The sequence below is a fragment of the Equus asinus genome, chromosome 2 (genome assembly GCF_041296235.1).
Source record: "Equus asinus isolate D_3611 breed Donkey chromosome 2, EquAss-T2T_v2, whole genome shotgun sequence".
NCBI lineage: Eukaryota > Metazoa > Chordata > Mammalia > Perissodactyla > Equidae > Equus > Equus asinus.
In genome coordinates this window covers 113,422,784-113,435,910 of record NC_091791.1, presented here as the reverse complement: position 1 = coordinate 113,435,910, position 13,127 = coordinate 113,422,784, and positions in this window count along the sequence as shown.

Here is a 13,127-nt window from a genome sequence, read left to right as displayed (position 1 = left end):
TATTCTTCTTTTAAAATCCTTCTTCTATTTATAGGTAACGTGCTGGTCCAGGTCGGGGAGCATGTTCAGCTCCCTGTTGGGTTTCATTAACACCACCTGGCAAGTGTGGAGCGCTGACTCACATTGCCTCATTGCAGATGGGTGTAGCTTAATCACAAGGAGTCCTTGAAGAACCCAGCTGCTATGATATGAACTGCCTATTGAGGGCCACGTGGCTGGCAACTGTGGGTGACCTATAGGAGCTGAGGGCCTCACTCCTACAATTGCAAGGAATTAAATTCGTCCAACAATATGTAAGCTTGGAAAAAGACCCTAAGATCCAGAAAGGAACACAGCCCTGCTGACACTTGAATTGCAGCCTGCTGAGACCCAGATAAGCCATCCAATTAAGCCATCCCAGACTCCAGATCCATATGTTTTAAGCTTTCCAAATTTATACAGCAATAGAAAACAACAACACTCTTTTGTTGCTCTTCCTCATTCCTAATGATCCAAGTTTCCTTATGTCATTTTCTTTCTGTCTGAAGAACTTCCTTTAGCGTTTGTTGTTTTGTAGAACAAGTCTGCCAACAACAAATTTTCTTAGATTTCCTTCATCTGAGAATACCTTTATTTCACCGTCATCTCTGAAAGATAATTTTGCTGAATATAGACTTCTGAGTGACAGCTCTTTTCTTTCAGTACTTGAAAATGTTATGCCACTTCTGGCCTTTATGATTTCTAATGAGAAATATGCTGTCATTTGAATGGTTTACTGCATAGGTAATACATTATTTTTTTTCTGGCTGATTTCAAGATTTTTTCTTTGTTTTTAGTTTTCGAAAGTTTGATTACAATGTATCTAGGCATGGATTTCTTTAGGTTTATCCTGTTTGGGATTTGCTTAACTTCTTGAATCTGTAAGTCTATGTCTTTTTCCCGAATTTGGTAAATTTTCAGTCATTATTTCTTTAAATTATTTTTTCAGCACTACACTCTTTCTTCTCTCCTGCTGGGTCTCTGATTGATGACATGAATGTTAGACTTTTTTGTTATTGTCCCACTTGTTTCTGAGATTCTATTCATTTAAAAAATCTCTTCTCTCTCTGTTCAGATTGGATAACTTCTATGTTTTTATCTTCAGGTTCGTTGACCCTTTCTAATGTCATCTCCATCTGCTCTTCAGCCTATTCAGTGAGCTTTTCTCATTTCACTTACTTTTCAGTTTTCAATTTTTTATTGGTTTCTTAAGTCTTCTTTTTTCTTTGCTTAAAGTTTCTATTTTTTCTGGAGTGTTAGTATTTGCTTTTTGGGGCATTTTTACGATAGCTCCTTTAAAATCTTTGTCAGGTAATTATAGCATCTGTATCATCTTAGTGTTGATGTCCGCTGACTGTCTTTTCCCATTCAGGTTGAGGTTCTCCTGGTCTTAGTATGATGAGTAACTGTGGAACATGACCAGGACATTTTGAGTGTCATGCTATAAGGTTCTGGTTTCTATCTAAATCTTCTTTCAGCAGTCAAACAGTTTAGGTTCAGAGTGCATGTTCTGGAACTCTTTTGTGGGCTGTGGTTCAAATGCCAATTTAGTTTGAGGTGCTATTCTGGTCTGCCCAGAGACAGGTCTTGTGTGCTGCTCAGAGGACAATCTGACATAAGAGCAGTATTTGACACTGTATTTCAGTTCTCCAATCTTTTGATGTGTTGACTCTGGTTGGCCATGCATGGGCTGCTTGTGGGTCTGCCCAGCACTTCATACACAGATGTAAAGTTCCCTGTCTCCGGTTCTTCTCTCTGTGTAATCCTCATGCCTACTCTCTGATTGGGAAGGGAAGGGTGTATGTGTTGCCTTGTTGCTGTTTGCTTGGCGCATGGCGGGGATGGTCACAGTCTCCGCAGCTGACACCCCAGCGGGTGGGGGAGGAGCACCACCTCCTTGCGGACATTGCTTAGTGCGGGGCAGGCATGGTGGACAGGGATACCTCCAGACTCTCTGCGACACTAGGTATGGAGGAGGAGGGGGGCCACCTCTGCTCATGTTAGTACAGGATCAGACTGGTCGACAGGGTTCACCTCAAAGTCTGCCCAAAGTCCTGGTGTGGAGGAAGAAGATCTCCTCGTTAGTACACGGCAAGGATGGTCAACAGGTCTCTGCCTATAGTCCCCTGGCCATACTTCCAGTGGGGAGGACGAAGGGATCCATCTTATCAGTATAGGGCAGGGGTGGTTGACAGGGCTTATCTTGCAGACCCTGCAGCTTCAAAAGGGTTGGATGGGAGTGGAGGGTCAGGTAGCTTTGTTTTTGAGGTGGTCATCTGGAGCAAAGTGGGTTCTGTCCTGCAGGGCTGCCCTTTATCAAGGCTTCGACCAGAAAGAACAGAGAGAAGCTTTCCCTGGAGCTTTCTTTTTGATGTGTGCTTATTGGCATTTCTGGGTTGTGGGCCTCTCTAGTGCTCAGGCAAGAATATATAAGAGGGCAAAAAGGGGGGGAAAATCACAAAGAACTCGCCATCTGGTTGTTCCTCAAGTCCCAAGCTCCCTGCCCAGTCAACCTTCTCTTCTTCACCTCTCAGAGTCTTCTGATGGTTGCTTTATACATTTGGCACAGAGTTTTGGTTGCAATCAGTGGGAGGAATAAGATGAAATGTGGTTACTCCATTTTGTCTGGAACCAGAAGCTGTGAATTATCTTTTATGGTGATTAAAAATAAAGTCTTTTATATTTACCTGCATTTTTGCTGTTGCTGGTGCTCTTCATTTCTCTGTGTAGATCCAAGTTTCGATGTGCTACCACACTCCATTTAAAAAGTAAGATTCCATTTTTGAAGTTGGACCATTTACAGCTTTCAAGCCCCGCTCCTCCTTCTTTCCTTTTTGTCCCACATTTAGGCCATAGCCAATAAGAGAGCTGATAAGAAAAACTGCACTCCTTCCAGTGGTGCCAGCAGGAAGTTCACACCACACAAACTCCAGTCTCAATGCCTGAACCCTTTCCTCAGCCCCACCACTAGCCACAATAAAAGCCAAAGTCACTGGCCCTCATTTGCTGTTGCCATTTGGACTGGCTTGAGCCTGCCCTTCCCTCCCAGAAAATCCCATGAGTAATAAATCTTTCCATATCTTCTTGGTGCATGTGGCATTATCAGTCTCAACATCTCAACTATTCCGTTGGGAGGCGGTCCATCCCACCCTCCTTGGGGTGACCGTCAAACACTCCTTCTGCTTGAAGAACTTTCTTTAACATTTCTTGTAATGCAGGTCTGCTGTCAATGAATTCTCTCAGCTTTTGTTTGTTTGAAAATGTCTTTATTATACCTTAATTTTAAAAGATATTTTCACTGAATGTAGAATTCTGAGTTGACAGGTTTTTTTTCCTTTCAGTGTTTTAAAGATGCCACTCCATTGTCTTTTGTCTTGTGTAGTTTTTGATCAGAAGTGTTCTGAAATTCTTTCATTGCTCTTTTGTGTATAATCCTCCCTCTTTTCTCTGCTGCCTTCAAGCTTTTCTCTTCATCTTCAGTTTCAGCAGTTTGACTCGGATGTGTATTGGTCTATGTGTAGATGTTTTTGCTGGTAGCATTGGTGTCTTTTTTTCTTTTTGGTATTTGTTCTGCTTGGAGTTCTCTGAATTTTTGGATTTGTGGTTGAATGTCTGCTATTATTTTTGGAAAATACTTGACTATTATCTTCTTCAAATATTTCTTCTCTTCATATTAGCTTCAGATTCTCTCCTCCTTCTGTGACTCCAATTACATGTGCATTAGACCATCTGATGACGTCCTACAGCTCTCAAATGCTCTGACTTGCTTTCACCGCTTTTTTCTCTTTGTGTTTCAGTTCACATCATTTCTTTTGATCTTTCTTCAAGTTTGTTGATTTTTCCAAAGCTATATTCATCCTACTTATGTGGCTGTCACAAGAATTCTTCATCTATGATATCACACATTTTATTTCTAGCATTTCTGTTTTATTCCTTCTTATAGTTTTCATCCTCCTGGTGAAATTCCCCATCTGTTCATGTTGTTGTCCTCTTTTCCACTGGATGCATTAACATATTAATTACAGTTATTTAAAAACCCCCGTGTGATAGTTCCAACTTCTGGGTCATCAAATCTATTTCTGTTGATTACTTTATCTCTAGATTGTTTTCTCTTACTTTTTTTTAATTGTATATTTTTGATTGAATGCTAGACATAGTGTATAGAAGATCAGTAAAGACTGAGGTAAATTATATTTACAGCTGAAAATTAGCATGCCTCTTCTGTCTGGATTTTAATATGTGAGGCCTGTGTCAATCTAGTTAGGAGTTGAACTGGATTTGGATTTTGGTCTTGCTATTGCTACCCTTAGTGCAGCTAAGGCTTCCAACTCCTCAAATGTAGGATGCTTTTACCTTGTGCCTATGGTGGGGAATGGGTGCCAGATGGTTTTTCTGAGCTTTCCTGACACTCCTTCACCTTTGAACTGTTTCTGATAAAGGAGAGCTCTTTCTATACTCTTGGCTCTCCTTCAGGCATAGAGTGCTATTACCTGTTCCTCAACACTAGGCTGATGGTGAGAGGGGGCTTCCTCTGGTGTCCTGGTCCAGCCATGTTCCTTGACAAATCCTAACCCTCAGTGTGGGGCTTTCTCAGCACTCCTGCCTCTCCTTCCCATGACAACTCCATTCTACCTTATGTCTGTGGTTGGTTTTGGATAGAAATTTCATGCCCCTCCCCACCACTGGTAGCAGACCTCTGCCCCATCTTGGTTTCTTGCCTTTCCCCCAGAAGTAGCAAGTTTCTGCTTCTACCCCTCCCACAGTAGGAATAGGTCTTTTCCTGTGTCCTTGGGGCCAGAGGCTTCCTACCCCTCTCCAGAGGCAGATGAATTTTGCTTCTACTCTTTCTTCAAAAGCAACGCATTTTCCCCTGTACCTTGTGGGTAGGAGGATTTGGTACCCCTCCCTCAGCATCTTAGACTTTTGCTTCATAGGAGGGATGGATCTGGGGAAGTGGTGGGGTTTTGTGCCTATCCTCCAGCAGCAGCTGGTGTGTACACCCACATGTCTGTGCCACTGAGGGATGCTCTCCCCAGTCTCCTGCCCTGCTCCTAATATTTCTCTTGAGAGCACTCAAAGATCTTTCAAGTGAGTGCAAACTCCTCCAAGTCTGGATTCCTTAGCTATTCCAGACTTACATCCTGGTCGACACTTGACCTGTAATGATCTGCTAAAATGTTAGACGATGTCTTCATACCTCTTAGTGGCCATGTTTCTCCTGTGCTCCGCCAAGAGAGCACATCTGTCCTCGGAGGTTCTGTTCCCTCTTTGGAATTCAGCTTATTTGGTTGCCTTTCAACTTCACATTTCTGATGGACTCAAGAAAAATGATAGTTTTTGTAGACTATCCAGATTTTTCTCATTCTTCTTTGCAGCTTTCTACATCCTACATGGAAGCAGAAATTAGATGTTTTAAATCAAACTTACTGACTCACTTTCTGCAGTCATCTATCAAAAACATTGCATGAATTTTTTTTCCGATTATATACCTCTGACTTTATAAAATGACTTTAAAAGAATTTTCCAGCCATATTTAAATCTAAAAGCTGTGAATTATCTGCTTTTCTTCTTATTTTGTAACCTAGTAACCAAGGTCATTAATGAATATCACAGTGAAACTTTTTCCCTTTGAAAAAATTCAAGTCACCATATAATCAGACGGTTAATTTTTTTCTTTTTCCTTTGGAAGTTGTTGAATTGTCTTCTTTTAAATTTATATAAGCTCTTTCTAACCAATTAAGACAGTATCTCCTATGGAGTTTAAGAGACCTTATAATCTGATTTATTTTTCTTCCGTGTTAGGTCTGTGTACCTGGGCTTGTTAGTTCTGCAGTGTGGACATAATGACAACATTTTTGTGATTACTTAATGTTCCAACTTCTATGGCTGTGTAACAAATCACCCCAAAGCTTAATGGCATAAAACAATCACTTATTTTCACACGTACTGTGGATCAGAAATTTGGATGAAGCATAGCAGAATGGTTTGTCTCTGCTCCATGACGCCTGGGGCTGGGCCTGGGGCTGGGCCTGGGGCAGATGGGGGCCAGAATCACCTGAAGACTCTAACTTCGCGTAGCTGGTGGTTCCTCTTCACCTGGGCCGCTCCACGTGCTCTCTCTGCGTGGGTTCGGTTGGGCTTCCTTACGGTGTGCTGACTGGCTGCATGGAAGTTGGATTGCCTATTCTAACCCAACTCCAGAGGTCATGCAACATCACTTCTACCACATTCTACTAATTGAGTCAGTTACAGAGGCCCACTCAAGTTCAAGGGGACTGGGCATAAACTCCATCTCTTATTGAGGGAGTAGAAAGATTCAGGAAGAGCCTATGAAACTAGAAAAGTGGACATTTTTAGAAAATGCGATCTACTACAATTAATCTTCAGTCTTTTGAGAGATGGAGAAAAAGAGGAAAGAAGGGAAAAAGAATATGAGAGGGAGCTGCCTACAGTCTCCCTTGGAACCCTTTAAGAATACGTCAGAACTTTCTAGTTCCTGTTTCCTTATGGCTAGGATGGGACAATTAATTTCCAGTTATTCTTTTGTTTGCAAAATTGACAAGTGTCCCTGTTAGAAGAGTTTCTACTTTGTGTTTTTAAGGATTTATTAGTCTCTTTTAAGGTCACACCAATTAGCTTTTCTCATCCAAGGCTTTGCACCTGCCGGCTCTGCCATAGAAGGACTGGTTGGAGGAGACCGGAAGAGCCTGGAGTGTACGTGCTGAGCACAAATCTGAACTCATCACCGAACTTTTTCCTTTCTGACTGGGATTTTGGAATTTGGAATTTTGGAATTTGAATTGAGTTGAGAGGTCTTCTCAGGTCAAGTAGAGAACGTAAACCATTGGATATTCAGGATTGTTTTTTCTATTTGAGAGAATTTTCTATTTGAGAGAAACAAATGCTCTCTTGTTTATGCCAGTTTGTTCCTAGCAGCCAAACACTGCTCCTAACTGAACTGCCCCTGCAAGATCTGCTACAGCGTGTCATGGAAAAGGGGACAGCTGATGTCTCGGCTACGGAATAAAAGACATTCTTTGAGGAAGGAAATAACTCAGGTGGCTTTTAATATAATAATCATGAAGGCATTTTGTAAGTGAATAATGAAACCAGACATTTAGACGTCCTTGCTGGTCTGTGATATTCATGAGGGAGGCTGCAGGCTGCAGGCAAGGTCCAGGGGGCCCACCGTCACTCTGTCCTTCTCCCTCACGGACCAACATGCCAGTGATGTGACAGACATGGTGGGACAGCAGGCTTGATGAGGAGGCAGACAGCAAAGGGTGAAAAGCTTGGGCTCCAGAGCTCTCAAATACTGCTCAAGGCCTCAGCTTCTTCATCTGTAAAATGGGGGTGTTAGGAGTTGCTACCTCATTGGGCTGACGTGGACACCAAATGAGACAATCTATGTCACACAATCAGCAAAACATGCAATCTCTAGATAGGATATTTATAATCCATAAAAAAATGTAAACTTTTGTTTAATTAAAAACATTGCAAACTTTTGTGTTTTTACTGTTATCAGTAGCAGTGACTTGTCACTGTTCTCACAGCTTGCAGTGCCCTCAAGGGTGACAGTCACTGCTAGCCAAGGTTCGGGCCTCAGCTTTATAGTTCCTGGGCTTCTGTTTAATTGACGGGAACCAGGGGCCAGAGGATCAAGTCAATGAGCCAATTCCTGGAGAGCTGCAGAAGCAGAGCAGTGCACAGTGCTGGTTTCCCCACTGCTGCAGGCACCCTTCCCCTGTCAGGCAGCAAGTGGTGGGCAGAGGCTGCCCGGTGGGCAAGGGGTCTAAGCAGAGGGTGACAAGTGGTTGTCACCTCAAATTGTACAAGAACACGGTGCGGTAAAAGCCAACAAGTCACTCTAAGAGGCTGGAGGGTTTCGAGGGCTGTGCTGTGTAAACTCTGCCAGAGCTTGAGGATCAGCCCCGTGACACACAGTTGGGCTGTCCAGGGTGTGCTGGGCCCTGACTCCCAACTCTCTGGGGCTGCAGGATGGGTGTGCGTCCCTGCTTCCCTGAGCCCCAGCTCCAGCCCTCTCTCCCCCTGCTGCAGCCTCTAACCAGGTAGATTACAATGCAATTGATTATGTGTCAGCTTAGCCAGAGCGTTTCAATTGATTATGATGATGTTAACTTTGGTCATTTTGCTACAATCGATCCCCATGGGCCTTTGTAAATCACTCCAGCCACATTGTAGATGGGAAGCTAAAAGACGCAGTGACCTGGAGCCACTTTCTGTACGGGCCCAATGGTCACACTTACTACTGAAGATATCCCCCACAGCCCAAAGAATGACCCATCTCCCACAAGGCAGACCCTGAGTTACCAAAGGCAAAGTAAATTGCGTTTGGAATACTTTGGTTAAGGATAGAAATGTTTCTGATAAAATGCTAATTTGTAATTTTGAGTGATTACAAGTTATCTGGACAAATTAGGTTTCCTTGTTTCCTGCCAAGGCTGAATTAATGAGATGTCACTGTGGGGGAACTCACTCTTTATCAAGATCTCCTTTATGATGTATAATCTGAGGCTGACGGACCCACAGCGCACAGAGCCATTCATCCTGCAATTAACACATTTGTCTGTTTCTACAAATCATGCATCTTCTCTGATACAGGATGAGGGGCCATCGCCTTATCCTGTCATCACCATAATACACACTCACACACACACACACTCGCGATTACTCACACAACGCGCCTCCCCTGGGCTGTAAGTGGGATTTTACTTTATCTACCGAGTAGTGACCGATCAGATAGTCATGTTGTGCACATGCTGTACATGTTCTTTCTCCAAGACTCTGCTTGCTGTTTGGACATGACAACGGCAAGTTTATAAAAGGCAGGGAAGGTGAAAAGATGTGTGGGAGGTAGAAAGCTTTTAAATGAGAGCGGATTCCTGATGGGAATGAGGTTTTGTTCTTCCCCAGTGGCCTAAACATGACTTCTGGTGTCGCACCTTTGATGGTTGATCCAATACTCTGCTAGTACCAGGACATCTTCTAGGGCTGCTTTGCCTTACCTTAAAATGCCAAATGATTAAATTTGGCACGTGTCTCTTTAACATCTGGCTTGTTGATGCAAGGCCTGCCTTGTGTTGCCTGCTTTGAGGTCAGAGCATAATCATGGTGAGCAGCCAAAATGACACCCCACGTGGCAGAGCCAGCTGTGAGTCTTGAGAGTTGAAAATTCCCACCCAGAGGGATGAGAGGTGTTGAAGAAGTAGCCCCTTAGTCAGTAGTTGTCAGCAACAGGGCACCCCACCCTGGAGCTACGGGGGGCCCAGGTGCCAGGCACCTCAGAGAGTCCAGGGTCGCTTTCATCAGTGGGGAGTCAGCTCCAAGCCCCCTCTCCTCCTCTGGATCCCACCCCATGCCCAAACTCCCACCTGTCACTGCACCTGGCTCTGGCTCTCATAGGTGTCAATGTGACATTACCCGGTCATCATGCCGCTCTGCACTGCTCTAGTTGGTAGCCCAACCAATCAGGTCCAGACACAAACCAATCAGGTCCAGACACTGATTCTGATCTGGCTGCTGTCTCGTGGCTGGGTCCAGCTTCCCTCGTTCCCAGGATCTTAGCCCAACCGGGGAAAGGAGGAACGCAGGCTCGGAACTGGCTGTGAATTCCAGGTTTGCTGATCACTTCCTGGGGATGTTGGGCAAAGAGATGCTCTTCCGTGGGCCTCAGCATCCTTCTCTCTCACATGTACCTCAGAGGGTAAGAAATAAGCGAGATGCTGTATGGTGAGGCACTGGTGGCATCACCCAGCACCTGGGGAGTCATGAACTTTAGTTATTATTGTGAGGTGTGGTGAAGGTTGTGTCCTGTGAGCCGCTCGCACGGGAATTCCCTTGTCAGGGGAGCAGGGGGCTGGTAGGTGACAGACTGAGGAAGCCACTTGGGCCAAACCTGTTGCAGGTGTAGGAGGGGACCCACAGTGCAGGGGTCCACATAGAAATGGGATGAGTTGTGGCTGCAGGCTGATGAGGGTTGGAGAGAAAGGACCTGCATAAGTGCCTGGAGGAGGGGCTTTGGGGGCACTGGAGCGTGCAGCATCTGGGGGTTCCCTGCCATGGCCGGGAGCTGCTCACTGACATTTTGTGGGGCAGTTACAATAGGTGGGGAGGCTCTGGGAAGAAGAGGAGGAACAATGGGATCACCAGTCACTTTCCTGTTCACTGTGTCTAAGTGCTTCTTTTAATCACCTCTTCTGAATTTGAGTGATCCCTTCACAGAGTCTATCACTCATTCATTCCACAAACATTGATGAACACTCTGCCAGGCCCCAGAAGAGGCCCAAGCACAGACCCATGGAGGGCAGACAGGCCAGTGAGGATGGAGGCTATCAGCAGAGGGTTGTGGCTCTGGCTCTGTAGGGATGCTGGGAACAGAGAGGGTGGCTGCACTGGCCCGTGCCTGGAGGCAGGATGTGCTTGGCTGGGCCCTGCTCCCACCTGCCTGCCTTGGGCTCTGTGCTTCCCAGGCTTGGTGCTTGCTTATGGCCCCCATGGAGCTAGACCCTTTATAGAGCATGCTGGGCCAACTGGATGCTCACACTGGCCTGTCAGCCAGCACCATGCTCTCTATACTCCAGCTCGTGCCCTTGGGGACATCTGGGTATGAGCCCAGGCACCAGCCCTGCCAGGGCTTCCAGAGGCCTGGACCTGCACCGCCTCCCTGCAGGGTCCCTCCCTCCCAGGCTCCAGGCTCCCCTAGGGAAAACGTGACAGCCAGTCCTTGCCCCGCACTTAACCTTCCAGCCGCAGCCTTCTCCCATAAAACGTGGCTGATAACATGACAAATGTGTGAAAAATACCAGCGGTGCCATCCCAACTAGGTTATCGTTATTACAATGATGAAGGAAACAGCTAATGAGAGCCAAGAAGTTTCCCACACTCTGTGCAGGTGGAACAGGGGCTGGAGAGCAGGCCTCAATTCTCGGTCTACATTGTCCGAGGAGCAGCTCAGCCAGCAGCCACGCACTCTGTGCACCCTGTGTGCCTGGAAAGTGAAGACCCTGGCAAAGCGTCTGCTAAGGCTCACCAACCAACACAGCCTTCTCCGGGATCACCTTCGCCTTGGCTTGCATGTTTCATTTAGCTGGCTCAGTATTTTACACAAATATGAATTTGTTGCCAGCATTTAAATATCGGGAGATTTAAGAGAAAATCTCATTTTCAGTGCTGCATTCCTCATCTCTGCCTCCCTTATTCCTCCATCCCGTATCTTTCTGTCTCTGTTCCCTGAACCTCTCATCCTTCATCTCTGCAAGACATCTTTGCATTCATCATCCCCCACCCCTACATCCTCAAGCCCTGAATTCTCATGTGGTTACATCACTGCATCCCTGCATCTCTTATCTCTGCATCCTTTATCCCTGCTTTCCTCATCTCTTGATTCCTCATCCCTGCATCCCTACATAACACCTGCATTCCTCATCACTGCATCCCTCCTACATCCATCCCTCAAACCTGCATGCTTTATCTCTTAGCCACGCATCTCTGCACCCATGCCTCCATCTCTAATTTCTGTATCCCACATAACCCCCTCCATCACGAAATCCCTTCATTCCTTCATCCCTTTATTCCTGCTTCTCTCATCCCTGAGTCCTTCATCCCTGGACCCGTCCACCCCTGCACCCCTCAACCTCACATCCCTCATCTCTGCATCCCTACCTTTCCCCTCTTCCTTTTCCTCTTCTTCCTCCTCTTCTTTTCCGGCTTCTCTTCCTCCTCTACTCATTAGGCTATTCCTAGTCCCTCAACAGAGGGTACTGGCATTGCTATCCCCTCTGAGATGCTCAAAGCTCTCTTTTTTGTGGTGGGCTTTTAGGGGTTCTCCAGGGACCTCTCTCCTGCATCCTATGGAATGGGTGCAGGTCACATAGCCTCCTCCTGGCATCCCCCACCCCTGTAGGTCATTCTTGAGAGGATCTGGTCAAGATGACACCTGAACTCAGACAGCTTCTGTAGTGTCTCCTTTGTCATGCTAGGGTGGACACTGCAGCCCCTCTGCCTGCTGGCCTCCTTCTTCCAGACTGGGCAAGGTCCAGTCTGTGTGTCCTGACTCCAGGCCCTTCTGCGAGCTCCCTGAGACTGTCTCTTAATGCTTTTCCCCCTGCCCTGTTGGTGCTGGGACCCTCAGAGGCTCTACCTTGGGCTTGAATTGGGGCAGAAGCGGGCAGCCTCCTCCTCCACTCCCCACTCTGGGAGCAGGCATGACATCACAGAGCTCCCATCAAACTGTCCCCAAAGCTCTCTAACAAGAAATTCTCCTGTCCCAGACCCCCTGATCAAGCAGCCTTCTGGAAGGGCTCAAAGTGGTTGAGGGACCTCTTGGCAAATCTGCCTGGACGGGGTAGCCCCCTTTAGGGTCTGGCACTCACAGGGCATCTACTCTGGTGTGTGACCCAGCACCTTTAGCAGGCAGGGCGCTCAGCTCTTGTCACTCCTAGTGTGGTGGCCTCAGCTGGGACGACATCACGTACCGCTATAAGCACTTTCCTGAGCATGAAAACGTGATGTGTCTCAGCACTCACTCGCTGGCACTTCACCAGCATGCTGTGTTCTTTTCAATGGCTGTGCAGGTCTCCACTGCACAGTTCACGATTTATTTAACCAGCCCCTCCTCAATGGTATGTACTTTTGCTGTCACAGCTTGCTGGGATGAGAGTCCTGTGCCTCCCTCTTTGTGCACGGGTGTGAAGAGACCTGTGGGAGAGAGTCCCGAGGGTGTTCCTTACTTACTTGCACCTCACTAGTTAACTGCCATCCATACTGATGTCACCGGCCTGGGTTTATGAGTTCCTGCCCTCTCCCCAGCTCCCTGGGTTCCAGTAGAATCCTGTGGAACACCGTGACCCTCACTAATTTGGTCCTAATCAGTTGGATGGACCAGTCTGTATTTGAAGAACCAGACTGGTTGGAACCCAGCTATTCAGGGAGAAATGCCAAAGGATGATAAACTGCAGCAGTTGCTGGGTACAGCCTGGCTGAGTCAAAGTCGCAGGTGGAGTCCTGAGCCCAGGAAGGGTAATTAGCATGTAGAGTTGCCTTGAAGGAGCGCTGCCTCTGCTCTGCCTCCTCCTGCAACCATGTTTGTG